This window comes from Globicephala melas, chromosome 2, assembly GCF_963455315.2.
Source record: "Globicephala melas chromosome 2, mGloMel1.2, whole genome shotgun sequence".
Classification (NCBI taxonomy): domain Eukaryota; kingdom Metazoa; phylum Chordata; class Mammalia; order Artiodactyla; family Delphinidae; genus Globicephala; species Globicephala melas.
Genome location: NC_083315.2, coordinates 134,820,923 through 134,827,901, shown reverse-complemented (window position 1 = coordinate 134,827,901; position 6,979 = coordinate 134,820,923). Strand labels below are relative to the sequence as shown.

At 39.3% G+C, this 6,979-nt stretch overlaps 1 protein-coding gene and 1 non-coding gene across 2 annotated transcripts in view; both read left to right on the top strand.

Moving 5' to 3' along the window:
• Window positions 1–6,979, top strand: part of ARMH4 (armadillo like helical domain containing 4) — a 251,733-nt gene that overhangs the window by 40,046 nt on the left and 204,708 nt on the right. The window lies entirely within an intron of this gene.
• On the top strand, window positions 2,769–2,841 carry TRNAK-CUU (transfer RNA lysine (anticodon CUU)). The gene has a single exon. It is a non-coding gene; the product is annotated as a tRNA-Lys (tRNA).

Genomic DNA, 6,979 nt, shown 5'->3' with positions numbered 1-6,979 from the left:
AACACTTAAGTGTGTATTTCCCCAAAATCAAGAACATCATTTTACATATCCACAGTAAAACTATGAAAATTAGAAAATTAACAATACTTTTTTCTGATCTGCAGACTTCATTTAGATTTTGGCAAATCTCTCAGTAATGCCCTTCATAGCAAAAGAAAATCCAAGATCACACATTGCATTCAGTTGTCATGTCTCTAGTCTCCTTTAATCTGGAAAATTGTTTCTTAATATTTCTTTAGGTTTCATGGCATTAACACTTGAAGAATACAAAACATTTACTTTGTAGAATATTCTGCAGTTTAGGTTTGTGTGACTTTTTTCATGATTAGATTTGGGTGATGCATTCTTTGTCAGGAATGCCACAAAAGTAACCTTGTATTCATATTAGAATCTTATATTAGGAGGCACATGATGTCAGTTTGTTCCACTACAGATGATGTTAACTTTGATCACTTAAGATTTCTCCACTATAGTTTCAATTTTGCCCTTTGTAATTAATAAATATCTTGTGAAGAAACACCTTGAAACTATGTAAATATCCTGCAACTCCTTCACCTTTCACCCACTAATTATAGTATCCCATGATTCATATTTGAATCAATTATTATGCTGATGGTTGCCAAATGGTGATTTTCTAATTTCGTCATTCCTTCCACAGTTAATGATTGGCTTTCTACCATGAGGTCATCAGCAGTTTTTTAAGCAGAATGATATGATCTAATTTATTTATTAAATGATCTCTCTTGCTTCTGTGTGAAGAATGATAAATACAGGGAAGAACAGAAGCACAGAGACTAGTTGGAAAGCTATTGCAGTCCGGTGGGCAAGCAGTAATGGAGAATGAGCAGAGTGGCGGCAGTGGAGGTGGAAATACGTGGATGGATTTTAGAAGTGTAGGGCTTGCTGAAAAATTAGATGTAGAAAGTGAGAGAGAAAGAGGAAATTCAATTGCTAATTTCTGCTAATGAACCATTATAATTAAAGGTTAGTTTTTATTCTTGAACAAATGGATAAAGAAAGGATTTGGATATACTTGGAAGACTAGCCATTTAATTTGCCTAACCCTCACTGAAATATTCTAGTTGCAATTTTTTCATGAAGGGTCCTGAGTTCGTCCAGGGTAGGCCAAGAAAGTGGTGAAGAAAGCTGAAGAGTATAGTCCTAGGAGGCTTCACCTTGAAGGTAAACTACAAGTACTCCAAACTTGTTTAGGGATCCAGTTAAACTCTTAATTAACTTTCCTGCTTGTGTGTGATAAACACAATTTGAGTGTCTAATGCCTACTGTGTATTGATTAATAATTATGAATTTGGAACTCTTTCTGAACTCGATGAACTGCCTATTTGGGGGCTGGATTGTTGATATATCTCGTATCTTGGAAGAATACACTGAATTGTGGTCTAAGGTTTGTGATTGTTTGCCTGATTCATTAGAAGACTTAAAAGGTGTGAGTATGGATGTGTTTGTTTTAATTACTTTAAATTACTTTAGAAGTAGTGCATATAAAATCGGTATGTAATCTACATGTCTTTCTTGGAGGGTGATAAGGTATTTTTGGTTATCAGAGTCTGGTTTATACTTCCATCTATTAGAATACATAATACAGTGCTTCGCACATGATAGGTACTTAATAAATGTGTTGAAAATGCAAATAAATACAAATTCAATTCCCAGTTACATTCTGCCAAGTTATAAAATTGTCAAAATAAGCCAGAATTTGCAACTGCAGGAAAAAATTGTTGGTGAATAATTGCATTAATATTTCAAGCTTGGAAATTTTAAATATTCTACTTAAATCCTAGGTGCACTTTGAGGAATCTAAACATATTTTATGCCATACCTTATTATTATGTGTTAATTAAGCAGCTCGGAAATGTGATGCGCAATGTGTTTAACTTCTAAATACTGTGTTTTAGGGTTTCAGGGATAGTAACCTAAGGATTCTGTTACTCCCAGGTTTACAATTAGGCTTTAGCTTGCTGTTCTGAGCAGTAGGATAGACACCACTCCCATCACAGAAATCTGCACAGTTCCTTACCTAGAGAACTTCACTAGTATCTCAGAATATATATATTTCCATAGAAGATTATTCCATTGTCTCAGCTTGTCATAATTTGGTCAGAATCAGTTCTTCTCCTTTTCTTCTAGAAGTAACTTTCTTTGCCAGAAGACTCACAGTCTCTACAATCCTTTCCTCTCAGCTTGTCTCTTGAGATGGATGGTAATGACAACCTCTCAGGGTCCTATCTTTCAATTGTCAGGCAGTTATCGGAAAGAGGGCTTATTTTAACTGAACCAGTATCCCCTTCCTCAATTTAACTTTCCTTGACTAGATCCTATTAAAGAAAAATAGCTAAGCTCCATTTTTCTTCCGTGTGTAACTAACTTCATTAAAAACTTTGTTTTTTAATGCCGCGCCCAAAATTGTAGGAATCCATTATGCCATTTGATAGAAAGTGAACAGTCTTGATACGTGTTTATGTAAAGAAAATAACGTATTGGGCAGTAAATATTTTAAAACACTTCAGAAAAAGAGATTCAGTGATTCTGTAATGAGAAACGCGTGTTTTCAGAGCCTTTGGGATACACATGCACTAAAAAATATTAAATCTAAATACAATTAAAGAACTGTTTCAAAGAATTTAAGAAACGAATTTGGAGGTTATAGTATGACAAATTTTTTAATGTAAATAAAGAATTATAGGAACACAAAAATCAAATGTAATTGAATCCTTCAAGGGAAGAAAAAAGAAGGCTGGCATCTAAGTGCCCGGCTAGCTCAGTCGGTAGAGCATGGGACTCTTAATCCCAGGGTCGTGGGTTCGAGCCCCACGTTGGGCGCAGGACACCTTTTGTTATAGCACTTAATTTCCCTTGAATATTTTGAGGTCTCTCCACAGCACTGTAATTAAGAACGGTTTTGTTTGTTTTTTAAACCGTATTAATTTACGTACTGTCAATATTAACCAGATCTTCGGAAAAAAGACCAGTTTGCAAACGAAACAGTTCTCAAACTGCGCTTGCGCACTTAAAAGCGCAAGTTTTTCTTCCTCTCCCGGATCCCTCGCCTACTTCCTCCGTAAAGCACAGAAGAAACTGAAAAGCCCAGTTTAAAGTTGAAATTGATTTTCTGTGTTACTGTGCATACCTGCATTATTGCTGATAGAGGGCAGTGTTTTATTCTATCGGACCAAAATTATGAGCCTCAATATTGGCAGCTTTTCTAAAACAAGCGATCCTATGTAAAAGAAGTTAGAGAGTCGGAGGACTTCGAAGAAAGTCCTTTCTTGTTTATTTTACTTTTTTTCTTCTCAATATAGGGCTTGTCCTGGGGTGGAGGTGGGGGAATGTCTTGTGGAGAAATACACAGTGAGAAATGTTTCCTTCTATTGTGAGATCTAGACAACTAGGGCACAATCAGGTTTTCTCCCATTGTTCGTGGGACTGTATTTGGAATCTAACCATACAGTTGGATAGGTATTAGGGAAATTAATATTCCGGTAGAGGGGAGGCTCTTTGAAACAGAAGCACAAAAGAACTGAGACGTGAAATTTCGAATAGGCAATTAGATATTGTGGGAGGCAGGACTTCCGCCTTTTTCGCCTCTTCACTGAGAACTTTGAAGTAATCAGAAAGAGAATGTCCACGCCACAGCCAGGCACGTTCCAGGATCTCACTCACCCGACCCTGCAGGTGAACGACGCATGCTCCTACCTGAAGCACTAGTTCCTGTACTCGGCGTGTTACCCACTAGCTTTTCTCCTGCTAACCGACCCATTTGTCTCTCTCGGTTTTTCCCTTCAACGTACAAACATGCTGTTAATTCTCTATCTTAAAAGAAAACGAAAACTTTGACCTAGTTTCCCTGCAGGCTACCGTTCTACAGTATTTCTCTGTTCCTCTTTGGGGTAAGTTACCCCACAGTCGCCTAAGGTCACATTCCTCTCCTCCCATCTCTTAAACCTGACAATGCCCTTCAGCCAAAAAAAAAAAAAAAAAATCCCTTGCAGCGAGGGAGACCTGTGGGGTGTCTCAGTAAGAGGGAGTTACAAAGAACCTATTATAGGATTGGGGCTATAGTTGTGGAATTTTGCGGAGGGTCTAAGGAAGTGAGGGTTCCTTTTGGATTGGGTGTTCTCAGAAAGCAAGGGCAATTCTATCATCTAAATAAATCTTACCTATAGGGAAAACAGACTAAAGGAGGGATAAAGCTGAAACTGGTAAAGTCACTCATTTAGCAGGAGAGGATGATGTTTGGTGTTTTGAGTTGGACAGGGACCAACTTGTCTAAAGTGAATGGTTCTGTGAGATGCCAATTCCAAGTCCAGGCCTCCCCACTTGTGACAAACCCACTATAAATCAGGGGTTCTCACAATCTCTCCTGAGGTTTGTTAATTTCCTAGAATGGCTCACAGAACTCCGGAAAACAGTTTACTTATTCCTGGTTTATTATAAAGGATACAACTCAGGAGCAGCCAAATGGGAGAGATGCAGAGGGCAAGGTATGGGGAAGGAGCATGGAACTCCCACGTCCTCTCCTTGGCATGGCACTCTCCCAGCCCCTGAATATGTTTGCCATCCTGGAAGCTCTGTGAACCCTGTATTTTAGGGATTTTTATGGAGGCTTCATCACACAGGCATGATCAGTTATTGATCAGTTTCCAAGTTCTGTTTCTAATCATGACTTAGACTTTCTGGCGACCAGACCTCATCCAGAAATCATCCAGGAGCCCTCCAAGAGTTGCCTCATTAGAACAAGACACTCCTATTACTCAGGAAATTCCAAGGGATTTAGAAGCTCTGTGTAAGATGCTCCTAACACCCCCATCACGCAGGAATTGACAAGGATTTTAGGAGCTCTGTGTCAGAAACTAGGGGCAGACACCAAATATATATTTCTTATTATGTCACACTTGCCTAATTTGTCTTTGAGTTGCTATAAGCCCAACCACAATCACCCTAATTGGCAACTACCCCACCATCCACTTTATCCTACACTATTTTTTCTATAGAAGGTATCATCTTCTTTTATTATTACCTCTCTTCACTTTCACCCACACCCTTGGAATGTTGGTCCACAAAGGCATGATCTTTATCTTCGCTCACGAATGTATCTCAAGCACCTAAATTAGTATCTGGCAGATGTTCAGTAAGTATGCGTTGAATTAGTGAATTAAGAAGGGTGTATTAGTTTCCTAGGGCTGCCATAAACAAAGTACCCCAAACTGAGTTACTTAAAAGAAATGTATTGTCTCACAATTCTGGAGGCTAGAAGCTTGAAATCAAGGTGTAGGCAGAGTCATGCTCTCAAAGGCTGTCTTGAAGAATCTGTTCTTTGCTTCTTTCTGTTAGCTTTCTGCTGTCATCAGCTACCCTTGGTGTTCCTTGGTTTGCAGATGCCTAACTCCAATCTCTGCCTCTGCTGTTACATCCTTTCTCCTTGTGTTTCTGTCTCACATGGCATTTTCCTTTTTGTATGAGGACACCAGTCACAGTGCCTGATTAGGACTCACCCTAATAACCCCATCTTAATTTGATTACATCTGCAAAGACTTTACTTCCAAGTAAGGCCACATTCATAGGTGTTAGGAGTTCGGACTTCAACATCTCTCTCTGGGGCATACAACTCAACCCTTAAAAGAGGGCTCCATTCCTTAACCTCAGCCACTGGGTGTCTGCCGCTTTATAGCTTTCTATAAAGCTATATTTCAGCTTATATTTTGTATTATTCAATAATGAAAATCTTCTAATAAATAATCCAAATTCTACAAAAGACAATTTTATGTTTACTACAAGAGATAATGTTAATAAAATACTGAATCCTTAAGACTGACAATGAGTACACCTATTCCTGGCCATCCCACTGGTGGGTTTCAAAGTTAAGAAATGGAGCTTTGTTCTTATGGAACTTACATTCCAGAAAGGAAGATAAAACCTGTATAGAAACAAATACAAGGTGAAATTGTAAGTGCCTCCGTTACAGATAATGTGCTTATGAGAGAGATCACTACCTTGGGGGAAAGGGTGCTGTGGAAAGCAGTAAATCCCAGAGGGCAGAGGGGTCTCACTTTAGGAATGAATATATTGGGAAACTGGATGGTAAAACTGAATTTTCATAGTTTTATTCACTGGTTTAATATGGCTTTCAAGTTCTTTGTGATTTAATCCTAAATTATAATTTGCAATGCTTCATCTCAATGCTTTATTTTGTGTCGAGAATTCAGTTCACATAGCCTGGAGTAACCCCCAGTTATTGAAATTCTCCTCATCCTTCAGGAACAAGGTCAAAAGCCTCCTCTATGAAGGCTTCCTTGGCTCCCTGGTTAGAAATAACTACATCAGCAATAAGCAATTGATCCCTTTATGGCACACACCACACTGTTTATCGTCACCTGTGTACACATCCACTTCTGCTAACCTGCAACCCCTCTAAGGGCAAAGGTCCATGTCTTCCTGTTGCAGCAGTTATAGAATCTAAAACTATACTAGGTACGCAGTAGAGAGTCAATAAATACTGAATGAATCTTAGTTTGGGGCTACTGAAGTAAGATTACATGGTGACAAAGTAGAGCTAGTAGTATTTTTTAAAGTAATACACACACACATACACACATGCACACACACACACAAATGAATCCTTTCCTATTCTTTTTTTTTTAATATATTTATTTTATTTTTGGCTGTGTTGGGTCTTCGTTGCTGCGCGCAGGCTCTCTCTAGTTGTGGTGAGCAGGGGCTACTCTTCGTTGCGGTGCCTGGGCTTCTCACTGCGGTGGCTTCTCTTGTTGCGAAGCACAGGCTCTAGGCACGCAGGCTTCAGTAGTTGTGGCTCGCGGGTTCTAGAGCGCAGGCTCAGTAGTTGTGGCGCACAGGCTTAGTTTTTCTGCAGCATGTGGGATCTTCCCAGACCAGGGCTCGAACCTGTGTCCCCTGCATTGGCAGGCGGATTCTCAACCACTGCGCCGCCAGGGAAGCCCCA